General features: G+C 41.0%; 1 protein-coding gene across 1 annotated transcript in view; it reads right to left on the bottom strand.

Annotated features, from left to right (window-relative positions):
• tgfbr3 (transforming growth factor, beta receptor III) overlaps positions 1–18,731 on the bottom strand; it is a 97,703-nt gene that overhangs the window by 60,848 nt on the left and 18,124 nt on the right. The window lies entirely within an intron of this gene.

Here is an 18,731-nt window from a genome sequence, read left to right as displayed (position 1 = left end):
AATGTAAAGTCATGTACCTCTGCTGAAAAAGCCCAACCATGACTACAAGTAGAGAGAACCTAAAATGTCTTCTTATGCAGTGTGGCATAGTGATAATTTCATACATTATAACAAAACAAGAAACAGAAGTTCAGTTTCTTTGAATACGTGTTTTACCAACATTTATAAAAATGTAAAATCAACATGTCAACAATGTTTTATGTGCTCACAGGTGTTACCCACTCTGGGAGGAAATGGTGGCTCCACCTACCATAAATATTTTACTGCTGACATTTTTAATGTGTTCCCTACCTGCTCTGTGTCGACACAGTTCAACTGAAGAGTCCCTGAATTTTAGTCATGTGACCGTTAGTCACAGATGAGACACTGATCGCTTTTTTTTTGAGTTGAGAAGCGAATAGTTTTTTGCTTTTAACAGAATCTGCTCACTGCAAATTATTTATTTCTGGCAACATTTTTTTACAGAACACATCTAAAATAAAGGGATTTTGATGATATATGACAATGTTATGGTTAGATTTGGTTTCTTTTCCTAACAATACTAAATGCCACACATGTTGAAAATCAGACAATTCTCACTGTTTTTACAGTTTCTGTCTGATGGATGGTGTCATTCTGGCCATTTTTAAAAAGATAATATGCCTTTCAAACCCACTGGCCAGTTAATAAATCAATTTCTGAATGTTGCTCTTGATGTCAACTTCTGCTTTTCTATCTAAAACGAATCACACTGACTGTCACACCAGAGCTCCCCTTTCTTACATGATAATAAATGCTGTTGACATTTGAACATGTGTCCATAATCTTGCATGACAGCTGGGTTTTCATATTCAAGCACAAACTTTTTTTTTTTTGAGCAGGTATAAATACTTCAAACTAGTATTTTAAGTAAATAGTTTAACTTTGATGTGAACCATTTGTTGATTAGATCAGGCTGATTAAAGTCTCACACAAAAGAGACAAAAGCCAACACGACTCATTCGGCTGTTTTATCGAGCTGGAACGAGCTGAGTTCTCTCCCTATCAACATATGCCATTACCATTAGTCTCCACCATGGATGACAGTAAAGAAAGTTACACAGGAAATAAACCTAGCATCTGTTGGCCCAGCCACAGCTTTGTGTCTGCTGTCACCTTGTCTGTCTGCTTTCCTCTCCCCTCCTCTCCAGCCATCTTTCTTTTCTCCTCAGTCATCGGCGGAGCACACAGCGTGTCCTGTCCAGCTGCTACTAGTGACTTTTAGCTGGCCAGGACAAACACCCACATTGGAGGAATGAGAGAAGCTGTTGTTCATTCTCAAGTCCAGTCTGAGCCCACAGACACTCTGCAGACGATACCACCGATACCTATAAACCCAAAATCTGAAGGTAAATCTGATACGGCAGCTAAAGCAATTTCTAACATTTTAAGTGTTTCCATAGAGATGGTTCCACAAATTGTTGTAGTAAACTTGCTGTACAGCTGTACTGGAGCGAGATACAGACTGATACCTTCAAACCTCAGAGAGCTACATGAAAATGATGGTTTACTTAAAAAGGTGAAGGTTCATTGCAGTCTTTATTACACTTAGCATTAATTTTGTAGGAATTCGTGCTACTGGAGGCTGCATAAAGACAAATGATCCAAGGCTTTCATTATTCTGTAAGAGCACTAAAGTCAACTATAGCAAACTGAGGTTGCAGCAAACTACAATAAAATTTTTAAAAGGTGTAACTACACATTTCTTAACCCACCAATGGCTTTGAAAGGCATGGTATCTCCTAAAAAACCCACTAAATTTACACACTTTTCACGGTCTGAAACTGTAAAAACAGGACGAGTCTTTGGATTTTCAACTTTCCAGTGAGCCTTGAACTTATCCTGTGTGACTGAGAAGCCCAAGTGGTTGTCCTAGAATCGCAAAGGTTGGCAGTCAGATCCCCCGCCCCCACCTTGGGCAAGACATTGAACTTGAAGTTGCTCTCAATGGCAGGCAGCACTTTGCATGGCACCACTGGTGTATGAATGTGTGAATAAGAAACACTGTAAAGCGCTATATAAGAGCATAAGTCCATTTACCATGAATGACTCCGCTGTGAGTGACTCGGTTGAACTGCAGGCAGTGTTCACATATAGCTAATAGCAGTCAAATATGGAAGCGAATTACAAAAGTAAGCAGGAAAATATCTTCAGTATGTAGAGCCACCATTTCTTTTCCAGTATTGGTAACACCTGTGAGAATTTGAAAAAGTGTAGTACATGTTGATTCCATTTTTTTTTGTTCAGTTTTTGTAAAATAATTATTTTTTGTACATTGAATTTTGTTTCCTTTTTAATAATTTATGGCGTTATGACTTTGTTACACTGCACGAAAGATATTTTTGAGTTCCACAGAGGTGCAGGACTTTCTACAACAGTGAAAAATGAGTCCAAAATGTGACAGAAACAAAAACATGCTCAGAAACTGGTTGGGTTAACTTCATTCTTTCTGAATGATTCATTCTGCTAACACTGACCAAAGGAGAGCGTAGTTCTCCAAGGAGTCTGTGTTGGGTTGAATCAGAAACTGAGGAGGCTTTAGGACCAAACGCTAACTTGGACAAGACAGCCAAATCTTGATCGGGTCCAACAGACTCAACATCAACATCTCATCATCACTCCAGTCCCCCATGTCTCATGTCCAGCTGTGGGATCAAGTCACACTCCAAGTTCATGTAACCAAGACTATGATCTGAATGACGGTATAAAAAGCCAAAAACTGGATTTCGAAATGTAAAGTTAAATTGGAACGGTTCCAAATATCTGTTTTTTTCATTCGTAATATTTGCAAACAAAACTTTCGAGTGGAGATCCAACGCACGTCTTTCACGGAGTCAAATCTGCTCTTTCAGCTTCACATGCTCGTATTTCTGACGCTGTATCGACAGGGGAAATTCTGAAACCACCCACTGGCTCTCCAAACAGCTTGTTGTGCTCTGTGGTTTGCACATACACAGCCACTGCATTAGTAGAGTTTCCTGCATTGTAACGGAGATCAGCAGGGGATTTTTGACAGCTGGCATACCTGGAGCAAACAAACAAAGGATCAGAAATAGATCAGACTTTATTTAGCCAATAGGATCCATTAAAAGATGCTTGTTATTGAGTGCAGCAGTTTAACTTGGGGCATCTGTACATGGCCACAATTCAACTAAAGGTGCCTTAAATATTAAAATTACTTATTTTAAAGCAAGAGTCAGAGTGACAAATGTTGCAGATGTAAAAACCACATGAAATAGGGCCAGAAGAGTTTGCGGCTGTAGCACAGAAAGTGAGAAGTCAAAGGGTAGAAAATGTCAGACTACATACTTTCACCGCCACTTTTCTTTTACTGTGGCTGTACGTGGGCACAGACACAGGAAGTTGCAATGGCTCGAGCTTCTACAGTTTGATGCTCAACCTTCTTTTTACTATTATGGAGGCATATGAAGCTAAAGTGTATTGGTACTAACATAGCTAAAAGCTGGTTGTAGACAAAATAGTAACTGTAAGTATTAAATCACACACATTTGAACAAAAGTCCCTGTAATAACTCTATTTTTAATCAAATGAATGTGCCTAATACACAATTATGGACACTACAAAAGCCCAGCAGACTGGTGAGCATCTCTGACAAGGAATAGTGTAACAAGAGCTGAAAGTGTAATCAATAAAATCACAAAAACTCGTACTTGAAAGCAGGTGAAGCGTAATTTGAAAGACAAATCGACTGCAGCAGAAATATAAACTGATGCATAAGAGATGGAAGCAGTTGACATATTAATTGTTGAAATACCAGCTGAAGTATATAACATAAATACAGTCAAAATGTCACTTACTAAAAGCAGTAAAAGCAGTTGAAATGCAGGTTGAAACATAAAAGATAAAAGCAGTTGAAATGTCAGTTGAAGAGTGAGAGACAGAAGCAATTGAAATGTCACTTGATGCATTTAGAGATACAGGATGTTTGAAAGGTGGGTAGTCGAAGAGTTAAAAATAAAAGCAATTAAAATGTCAGTCGATGCATCAAGACCTAAAAGCAATTGAGGTGTCAGGTGCTAAGTCAATACATAAAAGCAGTCAAAATGTCAACTGAAGAGTAATAGATAAAAATAATATAAATGCCACTTGCGATAACAGATAAAAGCAATTAAAATGGTAACCGAAGAGTAAAAGATGAAAGAAATGAAAATATCGAGGTATGAAAGCAGTTGAAATGTCAGTGAAGGACAAAGAGATAAAAGAAGCTAATATAAAAGCAACTGAATTGTCAGTAAAATATAAATGAAGTCGAAATGTGATTGAAAAGTAAAAGCTAAAAAAAAATCACTGAAAAGGCACTTGATGTGTTTAAAGCCTAAGAGATAGTATAAGGAATGGAAGTGTCAGTTGATATGTCAAGACATGAAAGCAGTTGAAATGTCAGCGGAAGAGCAACGTATAAAAGTTAAAATATCACTTTAAGAGTAGGAGATAAAATCACTTGAAATGTGGTTGATAAGTCAAGATGAAAGCAGTCGAAGTGTTGAATAATAAAAGAAGAAAGGGGGCGAGACAAAAGCAGTTGAAACGTCACTTGATAATAGAGATTAAATCAGTCGAAATGTCAGTTGTGCATCAGATATAACAGCAGACACGATCAAAGCAGTTGAAATGTCAGTCGAAGAGTAAGAGATAGCTGAATTACAATCTAAAACGTAAAATGAAAGCACCAGAAATGTCAGTTGAAAGGGAAAATGGCTGCTGCTCAAATCTGATGAATACACCTCAGTCAGATAGGCATGGAGGTGGTAAAATCAGTTGAATCTGAAGTGGGAGCAGTGAGGATGGTTCAGCTGTATAAACCTTAAGCAGCTGAGATGTCGAGGGTAAGATCTGAAACTGCCTTTCACAGAAACTCGTTCATTTTAACGTGGATCAGTTACATTTTTATTTGATGACGGTCGATTCCTGCAGAGTTCACGACCACGGTTCCCCGCAGAGTGGGTGACTCCACACAATGAGTAAAGCACATGAACATGAAAGACTAACGTCGGTGACTGACGTGCACCTTAACCTACTTTTTTTCCCTCCAAACCACCCCCAGATAGATGTTTATTTCTTCAGTTATGCCTTTTTGGGGGATTAGTGTCAAATATTCAGACACTGATTCTAAGAGAAACACTGGATGTGGCATTGTGGGACCACGCGCAAGCAAAATGTATTTTCTGTCAAAAGATTTGAATTATTCTACATTTCCTGAGATGCATTTAGGCTCGACTGTGATAGTATTAGAGGTAAGACAGGAAGCGAGTGTAGTAAATCCATATTAAGGAGGGAGAGACTGTGAAAATACTCACTTTTGATATATTTAAACAGAGCGCGGTCCAGGCAGTGATGTCACTGGACACTTTCACAGTCCTTGGCAGGCAGCTTTTGGACTTTAGCCTCCTTTGTGATTCAACACGAATATCTCTTTCAGATATTTTCTTCGAATCCAGCAGATTGTCATTCCAGACTATTATAACGTGTGACAAAAATGAAGATGATTAAAAAACCTGCGCACATATTCGCACATTTCCTCCGAAAACAAGCTTTTCAAAGTGCATCCTTTTCATATTTCACAACACTGGATGCTTTGCACTTCTTTAAAGTGTTCTTCCTGAACCAGTTCTTTTTAATTAGCTAAAACCAGCCACATTCTTAAAATAACTGCAAAAACACCAGGAAAACTGTATGGGAGAAGAATTACAAGAATTTAGAGGGGGGGGGGCCCGGAGCCAGAAACAATCCTGTAATGAGCTTGTAATGCTCTGAAATGTTCTGTGTTTGTATTTTTCGCTGCATATATTCACATGAGCTCCAACACTTTGAAGTGAACACTCTCACGCAGGCTGATGACACAGTATCACACATTTTAGATTAGCTGCTTGTTATCGGTGTTTATTCCGCAATTATAAAGGATGGAACAGAAAGTACTTCTCGGAGAAGACAGTGAAAAATAAAGAATTAAAGAATGCACATATAGGGCTAGATGCCAGGATTAAGGTTGCAACTCTTTGCACACAACACTGAGAAAACTCCATCCATCCATCCATCCATCCATCCATCTTCTCCCGCTTATCCGGAGTCGGGTAGCGGAGGCAGCAGCCTTAGCAAAGCCGCCCAGACTTCCCGATCCGCACACACCTCCTCCAGCTCTTCCGGGGGGACCCCTAGGCGTTCCCAGGCCGGCTGGGAGACATAGTCCCTCCAGCGTGTCCTGGGTCTTCCCCGAGGTCTCCTCCCGGTGGGACGCGCCTGGAACACCTCCCCAGGGAGGCGTCCAGGAGGCATCCGGAAAAGATGCCCGAGCCACCTCAACTGGCTCCTTTCGATGTAGAGGAGCAGCGGCTCTACTCCGAGCTCCTCCTGCGTGACTGCGCTCCTCACCCTATCTCTAAGGCTGAGCCCAGCCACCCTGCGGAGGAAACTCATTTCGGCCGCTTGTATCCGCGATCTCGTTCTTTCGGTCATTACCCAGATCTCATGACCATAGGTGAGGGTTGGGACGTAGATTGACCGGTAAATCGAGAGCTTTGCTCCCTTGCTCAGCTCTCTCTTCACCACGATGGTCCGGTACAGCGACCGCAATAGTACAGACGCTGCACCGATCCGTCTGTCAATCTCACGTTCCATCCGTCCCTCACTCGTGAGCAAGACCCCGAGATACTTGAACTCCTCCACTTGAGGCAAGGAGTCTCCACCGACCCGGAGAGGGCAGGCCACCTTTTTCCAGTCGAGAACCATGGCCTCGGATTAGGAGGTGCTGATCATCATCCCACTCGCCCCACACTCGGCTGGGAACAGGTCTGACTAATAACCGGCAATGCGAACCATGCTTCTGCTGCGGTCGTAGAGAAAACTCCACACTCTTTATAACCAAAGCAGATATCTTGAAATGTCTTTTTGCTTGTAGAACCAGTTAATTAATAATTTTATATTGAGATCAAATGACCCATCTGTTATACTGGATCATCAACATATTTGTCCATTTTAAAAGCAGCTGGCAGTTTTTAACTACTTAGGGGTAGATGTAAATCTGATGCATGATTTAGTTTAATGATCCAAAATTCAGATGAAAAAGTAGTTAAAAATGTCTTTGTTTCACAGAAGGACGTCGTCTGCCTCAGTGCACTGTGCAGAAGAAAATATCAGCAAATCTGATCGACTGTAATTTTAAAAGTTTGCCTTTTTATATAATTATCTTGCATTTTACAACTTTTTCTCATGATGAACTCTTGTGTTTGTGCAGGTCAGGGCTGCACAATATATTGTGTCTGGATCAACATGTGTGCAAAAGTCACATCGCAGATAATGTGAAGGCAAATTAACTCCAACACATCATGCTACGACTGTTTTTGCTGCTTGATACAAAAAAGAACACTGGCACAGTTCTAATTCTCTGTGTCCAATCTCCAGGAAAAGACTGTTTGGTAGAATATCATTTACTCCTACTACTCCTTTTTTTTTTTTTTTAACTTCATTTATAAGACACCCAGCTTGTTGACATACAGGCTCCACATGTGCACAGCAAAATGAGCGAGGAGCAGGAAAGAAACTCCTTAAAAGAAGATTTGCTTGCACAAAGAAACACAACGTCAGTTGTACGGAAATATTTTGGCAACAGAAAGGATGACGTTGACCACAAACAGGTGCTCTCTCAGCAGCCACAACTCAAGGCAACACAACTAATTTGTTTGACCATTTAAATCAGCACCACAAAGCCCTGTGTGATGAGTGCAAAGCCAGAGCTGAATGCCATCCAAAGTTTAAAAAAAAAAAGAAAAAAAAACTATCTTGGATGCCTTTGCTGGTGTTACAAAATGTGAGAAAGGTTCAAAACGGCAGAGAGAAATCACTGGTGTGACAACTTCTCACCTCGACAAAGACATGATAATTAACACAGTTACCAAAGAGGGTTTTAAAACTCTATTCTGTCGCTTGACAAACGGTTGTAACACCATCTAGTTTTCTCCAGCTGCCACCCCAGAGCTGTATGAAAAACACAAGGCATAAGTTAAAACAGTCACATGTGGAATATAATGCAGCTACGGCGGACTTGTGGTCCAATCAAACAACAGAGTCGTTTCATTAATGAGGACTAACAACTGAAAAGTCCCTATTTGCAAATGGTGTTTTCCCCAGATGATCACACATGTGAGAACTTTGCACCGGCGATGACAGAATATTTGGGGCCTCAATGGGAGGGCGTCAGGTCTGTTGTTTTTGTTGTTATCATGGTGAAGGCTGCTGCGCTGGACGAGCGGACCAGGCTGCAGCGTTTTGTGGTGCACCTCTAGTTATACCCATGCTGTACCAAGCTATTCACGTGACGATACATGAACAGCGCATCGGGGCATAACAACATCTTGCGAGATCAGTTTTGCCAGTTTCGTGTAGCTCTGCCATGAACCATCTCCTTAACTTTGAAACTGAAGGACAACAAAAGCAGAACCCTCCCTGCCTTCATCACTACAGCCCTCCCCTATCGCACGAGAGATAAACTTCGTCTCTGTTTCCCCAGAATGCACTTTGTTGCCTTCCACAGCGCGGCACTGGGCCAGCGCTTGGGTGCAGGAAGTGATGTCAGTCTGTGTGTGCCAGTTAGGGACAAATCTGATATTCCCACAAAGCCATTTCCGAATATAAACAAACAGAACCTTCCCCCTGTGTGAGTATACACATCCTCACATGTCCAGTTCCCAGTGTTTCTTCAGCAAGTCTGATTGTGTTTCTTCAAATGCAAACGAAACTGAGCATAACTCTGCAACACAGACATCGTCAGTGTGGCAAAACAAAGGAGCCGAGGAAGACAATAAGGCCACTAGTCCAACAATGTAAAGATATAATAAGGCCAAGTTAATTACAGTAAATAGAAAATAGCACAGAGGGGCGTCTCTGTTTCAATATATCTGCTCTCTACCTAGTTCCCATATGAAGTTCAGGATTAAACGAATCCTCTGGTCTCTTTCCTTTCTGCTGCAGGGCATGATTCCCATGGACCATGAAACACGCAAACCCAGTTTAGGGAACGTAATATTCTGCCCGCTTTTGTTTTCCTTTGGAGCTTTGGACTAAAGAATCACTAGCTCTGCCGTGTTGACATTAGCACAGCCCACTTAGCCCTGAACCCTGAGTCACTACTACAGGAAGTGAGCAAAGCCTTTCATAAGGGTAGTGTAAGTTCACTTCACTGGCCTGCCTATGAAAAGGATTTATCTCTGGACTGTAAAATTGGAGGCATAAGAGGAGAAGGCTGGAATGGGATGAAGGGGAGGAGGACGGGGGGCGAGCCCGAGCTCCACGAGGGAAGTCGTAAACTCCCCCCCATCAAAGTGTGAAATCTGAAGTCAGATATCCTGCAAATCTGTCCGTAATTCAATATCGCCCAAACACTCTTTATTGGTAGATTTGTCTGCCATAATCTTGTCAGCTGGCATTTAATTGAAAACACAGCCTAAAGACAGTCATTTTAATGGATTATATTTTATCTACTGTATGTGAAGCGAGTACAGAGATGGAGGCAAAGCGTCTTTCAGTTTGTAAGTATCTTAACAGGTGTTGAGATGGTAAATTAGGTCCTTGTGGATGTAAAAACGTAAATACAAAGGGGGGGAAAAAGGGCATCTTTCTTATTTAGCTGTAGGAGTGACACCTTAACACCCTCAATCCCTAAACCCACTGGCAGGTTTGAAAGTTTTGATGTATTTAAAAAATATATTTTTTTTTTAAAAAGCCCAAACTGTTCCACTTATCAGACACAGAAACTGTAAAAACAGAAAGAATTGTCTGATTTCCAATATTCCAATGACCCTTTAACTACTCGTCTGTGGCATTGATTTCTGTTGGAAAAATTTACCAAATCTAAACTTAAAAGTATATTTCATCAGAATAATTTCTGTTTTTTCACTTAAATGTATTTTTTTTTAAATCACCAGAAATACAGCGTTAGGTCTAATCAGATGCTGTAAAAAATAAAACAAAATAAAACAAAATAGTAATAATCTGTGCTCCTTAACGTAACAGAGAAGTTTTGAGTGACCCAACTGTGACCAAGGGCCCCGTGAAATAAATTCAGGGACTTTTCAGCTGCACTAGGATGAACTGCAGGAAAATGTTGTTTCCAAGTTTGTTTTTACCATTTTTGTAAAATAAATAATCAAACACATTTAACTTTGTCTTTATTGTTTTTATGATTTATGGCATTACTACTTCATATACTTGCACAAAAGACATTCTCTCTCCTTCTAGCTATGGTTGTTTCCACAGAGGTGCAGGACTTCTGAAAAAATGAGCTCACAACAGCCTGAAACTGCTTTGGGTTAATAAGGGTTAATAAGTAATTCTACAGGGTTAATAATTGTGTATTAATGAGAGAAGAGGTTGTTTTTGAAGGTTGGCTTGCAGGGGGCTGCTCTAAAACAACATTAAAAAGCTTGCTTTGATGATGATTCAGTGGTTCACATGCCCTGCAGAATGAGAGGCGGGTAAAACACACTGCTAGTGACAGTGAGTGTGGTTATTATTCATCCGCCCTGACAGATGAAGTTGGCACCTGTTGGTAAACCATCAGCACGTGAAAAAGAAAATAGACGACCAATTACGACAGCTTGTGCAGCTGCAGATTGTGGGTTCATTTCTGCCTAACTTTGAGGTTACAGCTGCACTTACCTTCAACACTTTCCCTGAGGTACCCTCCCAAAGGGATCAATAAAGTTCTATCTAATCGAATCTAACCTACATGTTCAGTTTAAGATGGCAGATTTTTTACCATTCAAACAAGTGTTTCATCTCAGTTTCTCTTATTTGTCAAGCAATTGGATTGACTATATAATTGTAGGTTTCACATCTTAATATTTAAACTTTTAAATTTGCAAAATCAATCCGATTTTGGAAAGAACTTTGTCTGTTGTTTCAAACGTGCTACATAAACAACAACGACTCGACTGATTCAGAAATAGTCTCCGTCCATATGAACATCCCTGAAAACACACAGAGGACACGGGAATCGCGGCAAATCGCTCAAACGTTAGCTTGTTTCCCGCACATGCAGGCAGTAGTAGCATGAAAAAATGTTGAATTTACTGGTACAACAGCTGCTCGTGGTGACAACAAGGTCAGCAATGCCTGTAATTCATTACCCATGTCGAATTAACCGCTGGTAGTCACGGTTCATGTGCTTATTTTCTTCCAGAAAAGGGTCACTAATGAAGAAAGGACACGTAGTGATCGATGCGACCCATCAGGACGCGAACGTGGTTGTCTTCAGTCTCTATTTCTGCCCGTCCAAACTAAAACGGCGTCAGTATCGTTTCTGAAAGCCTGAGAAGCGTGGACACTGGACGAAGCAAAAGGTTTTTAAAACGAAAATGTATGGATGCAGCCTAAACGCAGACATAAATCAGCGGGCTTTGAAGAGGCGGATGACGAGGCTAATTCCCGGAGGAACACAGGAGCCACTGTGTAAAGTGAGACAGCTGGGAGAGGCCGAGCATGTGTGCATACGACTGAAGACTTTACTGGCTGTGCTACCACTGTACGTCTTTAGTGATGGGTGCTGACATGTGCTGTCTGGACCGATAATATCAAAGAACAAAAAAGTTGTCAGCGCAGCAACGTAACAAGAACTGGCTGTTCATATTTCTAAAAAGAAGTAAATGGATAAGGACCAGCTGAGATGCATTTGCACAAGTATCGGTAAACTACAAGCAGGAATGTGGACTCAGCTGGAAGGTGAATTTAAATAATATTAAGTTAACTAAACAGCAAGTAAAAGCAGCATAGTAGCATTTTAACACCACGTTTGTGTGACTTGTTTTGAACACTAAGATACCATAAGCGAACAGCCATCAGGTAACCGAGCACAGCACAGAACCGAGTAAAAGTATCCAAGCAGAACCGCCTTAACTAGGCAGCGGAGGGAAACATCCGTCCTGCTGCTCCGAGGGCATCTCTCTCATCAATCATAGATGCCTGCAAAAGCCATGTTCTTTGGCAGCAGCTCGACGGGGGTTCGGGAGCAGCCGCTTGGTCTGCATTCACAAAGGTTTAGACCCAGTAAGGGGAGCAGGGAGGTGTGCCCCGGGGTCGTTTGTCTTGTCCCACTCGATATCAGCCTCATTTCATCTCTGCTGGATCATCTGCTTTGCCAGAACTCCTCAATGTACAGCGTTTAATACGATCCGCCCAGCGCATGTAATGAAAAGTCAATCTGGTAGATGGGCCGGGGATCAAGTTCGGCTGCAAGCTTCAAGTTGAGTTCATGTAAGACGGTTACAAAACATGTTCACTGTACTGTAATTTAGAGAAAAACAACATCTAGTTCTTATAGCAAAACCACATTCTCAACGAGTGCAATGTTCAAATAACAAGAGTTGTGATCTTACTAAATATTTAGGAGTTTCACACTGCAGCAAGTGAAAGTAAGTTCATTCCAATGACAGCTGCTCTTGGTTAATTTACTCAGCTGTGACTTATTAATGTTAGTTACAAGAAACTATTGGCTTTCGTACGGTTAAAAATTCTCTCTGCGTGCTGCTTGCTTAGCCAAAGATGGTTTTGTGGATACAGAAGCACCACTCTGTTTAATTTTTAAAAAAACAAACTTGGTTATTTTAAGGAACTGCCTTCCCAAAATTATGTTCCAGTAAAACTAAACTGCATTCTCAATTATTTTTTATGGGTGACATATTTTCTCACAAATACTTTCTTAATCAAAATAACTTTGTTATTATTTATAATTTACTGCTTAACTTTGCTTCTTTTCAGCCGACCAATCATATATTAAATGGGGTGGAACTCATCACTCTGGTTATCCACAAAAAATGGAGGAGAAGCTCGACATATGTAGCGAAAGAGCTGTACTTTCACCCAAACCATGATATTTTCCTAAACGCCCTAACCAAATGTGTGAAAGCAAACAACAAATGAAAACGAAACTTAACCTAAGAATAATGGTCCCACACTCGACATATATCCTGTTCTCGTTAGTGAAAGTCTTGTTGATGACTTAAGCCTTGATTACAGTCCCTTGCGTGAATAGTTGTTGTTATGATACTAGTTTTTTAGGAGCCCTCTTGGAAGACTCTGTTGGATACACACACAGCAGGTTGCATCTACACTAATGCTGAGCACTATTGCCCTTGCAGCGCACCTTTTGGGCTGCATGCAGACGTGATGCTAAAAAACAAATGTTTTCATTTTATGAGGAAATGTGCAAGGAGATTCTCTGTCATCCACCCCTTCATCAAGTCATCATTTAAAGAACAGTAACTGAAGAAATTGTTTTCGGATTTTGGAGGTGCCATGATTTGTACAGGATTTCCATTGGCAGCACCCAAACACAGTGGGAGGTTCTAAATTCTCCAGAAATCCCGTCCTATGTCTGCTCACTGTGCCTATCAAACTTCAGGACACGGTGCTACAGTCTAGTCTGTAGCCAGCTCCTATATCTTGTAGAGAGTGCAGCCTGTCTGAACCTATTGGGAGTCCTTCTGTGTTCAATATGAAAGGCAATGCGACCACCTGCAGATGACTGATATGTACCTAGAGCAGTATGAACAGAACCATGTGCTCCCAAAATCAGAATTAATCGTCGCACACGGACCACGGAAGCATGAATCAGCCTTTTTTTCTAGTCTGCAGAAGTCCACTTTGAGGCCTCCGTTTCATGCACAGTCGGTCAAATATTCCTCACATGTGCGCGACAGACTATTGTCACACAAATTCTAGGCTGCACATGAACGACTTGGGTGGATCACAAAGTTTACTTCATGTTTACCCTTGCGGACACAGAAAGCGTGAATTGGCCCTTTACAGGCTGTTTTCCTACTATGTCACAGTTTAGGGTAGGATGATATGGCCCGACATATTTATCACGATATAAATGAGAAAATTTGCAATGGCGATATAACTGACGCTAGACAAAATACTTCAAAACTGCACAACTTTATTGGTGCAAACAAAAAAAAAGAACAATGTCTTTTCCATTTAGCAAGCAGCTGCTTTTGATGTGCACTAAAGCTAGATTGTACCAAAATTAATCATGCACAAGTTGTAAATTGCTTGCTGACAGTTTTTTTTAATCAAAAGGCAGGCGAATATTCAGATCTCAAAATGCGGACACCATCACAACCACCGAATATTCTGATATTTGGGTCCAGCCCTACTGTGTCAGTAGGGCCAGCCCTATCACAGTCTTACCTTTTGTGGGAAAATATGTTTCTTTCAAAATGTAAACGGTCTTCACTTATATAATGGTTTTATCCAAAGCGCTTGACAATGTGTTTCTCATTTACCCATTCACACACACATTCATACACCAATGGTGTCATGCAAGGTGCTGCCTGCCATGGAGGGGCGGGGGATCGAACCACCAAACTTGCGATTAGAGGACAAGCGTTCTACCACCTAAGCCACAGCCGCACATGTAGGTTAGTTGTATGGAGCTAAGCTTGACCAACAAGGTCTATTTTACATAAACACTTGGTGACACCAGAGGTTAATTTCACAGGTAGTTTGTTGACTCTCCCATTAAACCTCTAAATATATGATCAAATGTTAGCACAGATGGCTTATTATGCAGCTATGATTAAGTATAACCACTAAATGTGCTAGAACTGGACAGACTATTCCTTGAAAAAGTACCCTTACATTTAATTTAATTCAATGTTGTTCAGAAAATTGCAATAAATGTTTTTCCTCAACTTCTTCTATGCTCATCATAATACACTTCGATTTGTTGTGGCATATTTCATCCACTTCCTGTCAAGCCAGAGTGTCGATCTAAGATCGTAGTGATAGTGTTTCTCGGTATCAAGATGAGTCATAGTGAGCTTCTTCTATTATTACAGCAAAACTGGCATACACAGATATACACAAAGACACCTTTTCAAACTCAGTAAATATCACAAAATAAGCTGTTGCTTAGATAGAGAGGTATGAGGAGCTGGTTTTACCAAATCAATAAATACCTAGCAGTGTCTTTCTTTTGACATCAATCAAATAAAACAGGGCAAAAAAAAAAAAAACGTCTTTGTTCCTGCTATATTTTACAGAAATACCATCACTTAGATGTGATAACAGGGGCCTTTGAGAAGCAGCAGGTTGCCATCAACAGACAGCAAAGAGTGAAACAATGCTGGGCCTTTGTGCCAGTGAGTGAGCCCAGTGTGAAGGAGTCAAGGAGGTGAGAAAGGCCAAAGCAGACAGCGTTTTCTCACACGCTGGAAGGAAGCTACATTCCAGTGGGCTTCTTCGACTGCATGAAAGGGAGGGCAAAGAAGAAGAATGACTTGTCAGATGCCTTGCCGCCTCATGTATTAACACGCACAAAGGACGCTGGGAGGGCCTCTTAACTGGACAGTTAACAAACGGAAAGTGTGATGAATAAATGGCTGGTTAGAACGCAAACCACACAATAAAAAGGCCATGAAGAGAATTACTGAATGATGTCGAGAAAATGCGAGAAACTTGTAACGAATGTCTTTGCTGCTAAACTACACTGTTTTCATTTATTATATTTCATGCTCTGAATGAGAGGAGCAGGATATATCCCAGGCACCCTCACAGCCTCTTACAGAGCTTTTTAACCCTCTGAACCCCAAGACAAGTCTGGATCTTTTTTTGTCTTCTGTCATATTTTTACTCACTGCAGGCTTATTTTTCCGCACAGTATAAGGTCCTGCGCCTTTATTGAAACTGCACAACTATGGCTAGATGTAGGAAAAATTCAAACATTTCAGTTGTACATCATGACACAGTTAGATTGTCGTTAATCATTACAAAAGAAAAAGAAAAAGTCAAATTGCTTTGGTTATTCGTCTGACAAAAATAGAAAAAACCCTGTGATAAACATGTGCAACATTTTCCAAGTGCCCACCTGTGTTTCCAACAGTGGAAAATATGGTGACTCTACATACTATATATATCTTAATGCTTATATTTTCAGTTTTTCTATCCTCGTCTCCTATCTGCTCTGTGTAAACAAAGCCTGCAGTTCAGCTGAAAAGTCCCAAAATGTTTGTTGCATGACTGTTCATCACAGCTGCGTTCCAACTGGCTTCTGAGTTGTGGCGTGCAGTGCAGAATGTTTTGTTGTTTACAGAATCTTATTAACGCAAATCACTTATTTTTGGTGCATTTTTAAATGAGGCTTGCACAATAAAACATTTTGAAGAAATATCTCAACTATAAGCTTAGATTTGGGTAAATTGAACTGGTCCAGCACATCACAGATAATAAATTCCAGAACTGTCAGAAAGTTGAAAATCTGCAGAATCTTTTATGTTTTTCTAGGTTCTCACTCTAAAAATTGTGCAATTTTGATATGTTTTTTAAAGATAACTTGTCTTCCCATCGGTTTTGGGGGTTTAAAGGGTTAAAGAGTGCAGCAGCTAATGGCTATTTTACTCCCACAGCAACCTACGATGCGATCACTCTCCTTATATGAAAGCAAATTCTGAAAAACAAGTGGAAAAGGAGAGCATTTCCAAGCATGTGTGTTTGTGATCTACGGCTAGCATCAAGCTCAGAGAAGGACCTAGAGTCATTTTTTTGGATAGACACTACTGTTTTCCAAAGAACCTTTCCAGAACTGGGACATGGTCTTTCAGCAGGACTCATCTGGTGGAAATGGAGTGGAGAAGGTGAGGCCCCAGGAGGGGCTGGTATGATGAAAGACACCACCTTCAGCTAGAATCCCATATCAGGACTTTTTGAGTCATGCAGCAGAATTTGGCATGTTTGCAAAGCGATGAAACAACACTTGAAAATTAAAAAATGACCTCAACCAATATAAAGTAATTGAGCAGCTTGTTTTTTTCTCGCTGCTTCTGACGGTTATCTGAACAGATGGAGTCCAACTTTTTTTTTTTTTTTTTTTACTATTACTCTCTCTTTCTTCAATGAAGTCACACTCAACTCTTACTCTAACTATCCCCAGCTTCACTGCTTTTTTTCTTTTTTTTAACAGGGCTATGAAACACAATGGAAAGCGCACGATCACCCCAGCTGTCTCCCATTACTGGCTCTGACCAAAATTATTTACACGCCTGCTTACTGGAACTATGGAGAAAGAAAAAGAGAGCGAGAGAGAGAGAGGAAAGGGGGTGGGATTATTGCAGCATATTTGCGTAAGCGTCCTCTTAACAGGAGGATGACAGGACAAGATATGATAGACGTGGAGGGAGGTCACTGTATCTGCAGAAACCTGTCCGCTGCAGCTCACTGAGATGCGCTGTGATGCGTGAGCGAGTACGTAAATCAAAGTAAATGCTCCGCAATTTAATTTACACGCTGCTGTTCATTAAACGAAGTAATGCTGGGGTTCCCTTCATTCAATAAGCAAAAGCTATAAACAGACAGGGCCAGAACGACTGCCTCCTCCTTGACAGCACTGTTAAGATAAAGGCTTCACCATGGGGGGAGAGCAGACCTGTAATTAGACACACTCAGGACTCCCGTTGCTATGTAAACATCCCAACCGCTCTGCCTAACAGCACACCGCCTCTGTGCAGCGCTGCTCTGCTCGGGCTCCTCGCATGAATCACAGGGCAACATCTGGTTTAGCATGCTGGAAGGGACTTTGTCGGTTTGGCAGGCCGTGCGTGTGCGGAGTGTGTCGATTTGGACCAGACGACCCACGCCTGCGCCTGCCTCTCTCCTCCCCCTGGCTACCCCACCTCTCAGATTACAGCGGTTGCACAATGCATTTTGGCAGTAGGGAACTGCTAAGAACGCACTGTGGATGTGGAGACAAACCTTTTGCTCAACTGCGTGGAGGAAAAAAATAAAAAAGCGTTACAACCACTTCTGGCATCGCCGCGACTCTCGTCTGCCAAGAGTACACAAAAAAATGCAGACAGAAAGAAAGTTGTTGACTTAACTGTAAAGCTGAAAGTGGAACATATGCACTGCGATTAAGAGCACAGTTCAGATTCTTTTTCCAGGCTTTTTTTTCTTTTCTTTTTCTTAAACAATCTATGTGGTTCTACAATGAATAGTTGGAGACAAATTTGCGCTAATAGTCTCATCATCCATCAAGCCACCAGGCAGGTGAAATCAGGATAGACAGTAGTTGGCTTTCCGCTGCAAGAAGTCGAAGCAGGCGCAGGGTGGTGCACGGTGGCACTTACGGTGAATTTTACATTACTGATGCGATGTCGAGAAGAGGACTGCTATTGGATGAGGACATCAAGAGGTCAAACAAATGACACGTGTTGTCCTCTTCGAGTTTAACCCTTGGAACTTTTTTTTTTCCTCCCATCGCATTTTTACTCACTGTGGACTCATTTTTCACTGAAATATAAAGTTTTGCACTTCTGTGCTAACAGCACAACTATGACTAGAAGTAGACAAAATCCTTCTGTGCAGTAGAACAAAGCTATATGCCATAAATCAGAAAAAAAGAAGATGAAAAACATTGAATTTCATTGATTTCTTATTTTGCAAAAATGTAAAAAAAAAAATGGAATCAACAAGATCGTACCAAGTGCCCCCTCGTGTTACCAATACTGGAAAAAAAATAGATACTGTAGACATTTTCAATCTGTTTACATACACGTCTCCTAGCTACTCTGTGTTCACACAGCCTGCAGTTCAGCCCAGTTCAGTCAAAAAGTTCCTAACTTTGTTTTCATCACAGCTAAGTTACGGTCCTGGTTGCAGCAAGGAGTACGCTTTTTTTTTTTTTTTTTCAGTTTTTGACAGACTCT

Source organism: Stegastes partitus, unplaced genomic scaffold (assembly GCF_000690725.1).
Source record: "Stegastes partitus isolate 25-593 unplaced genomic scaffold, Stegastes_partitus-1.0.2 Scaffold25, whole genome shotgun sequence".
Lineage (NCBI taxonomy): Eukaryota > Metazoa > Chordata > Actinopteri > Pomacentridae > Stegastes > Stegastes partitus.
Note: the sequence above shows the minus strand (reverse complement) of the source record. Positions and strands in the feature narration are given on the sequence as shown.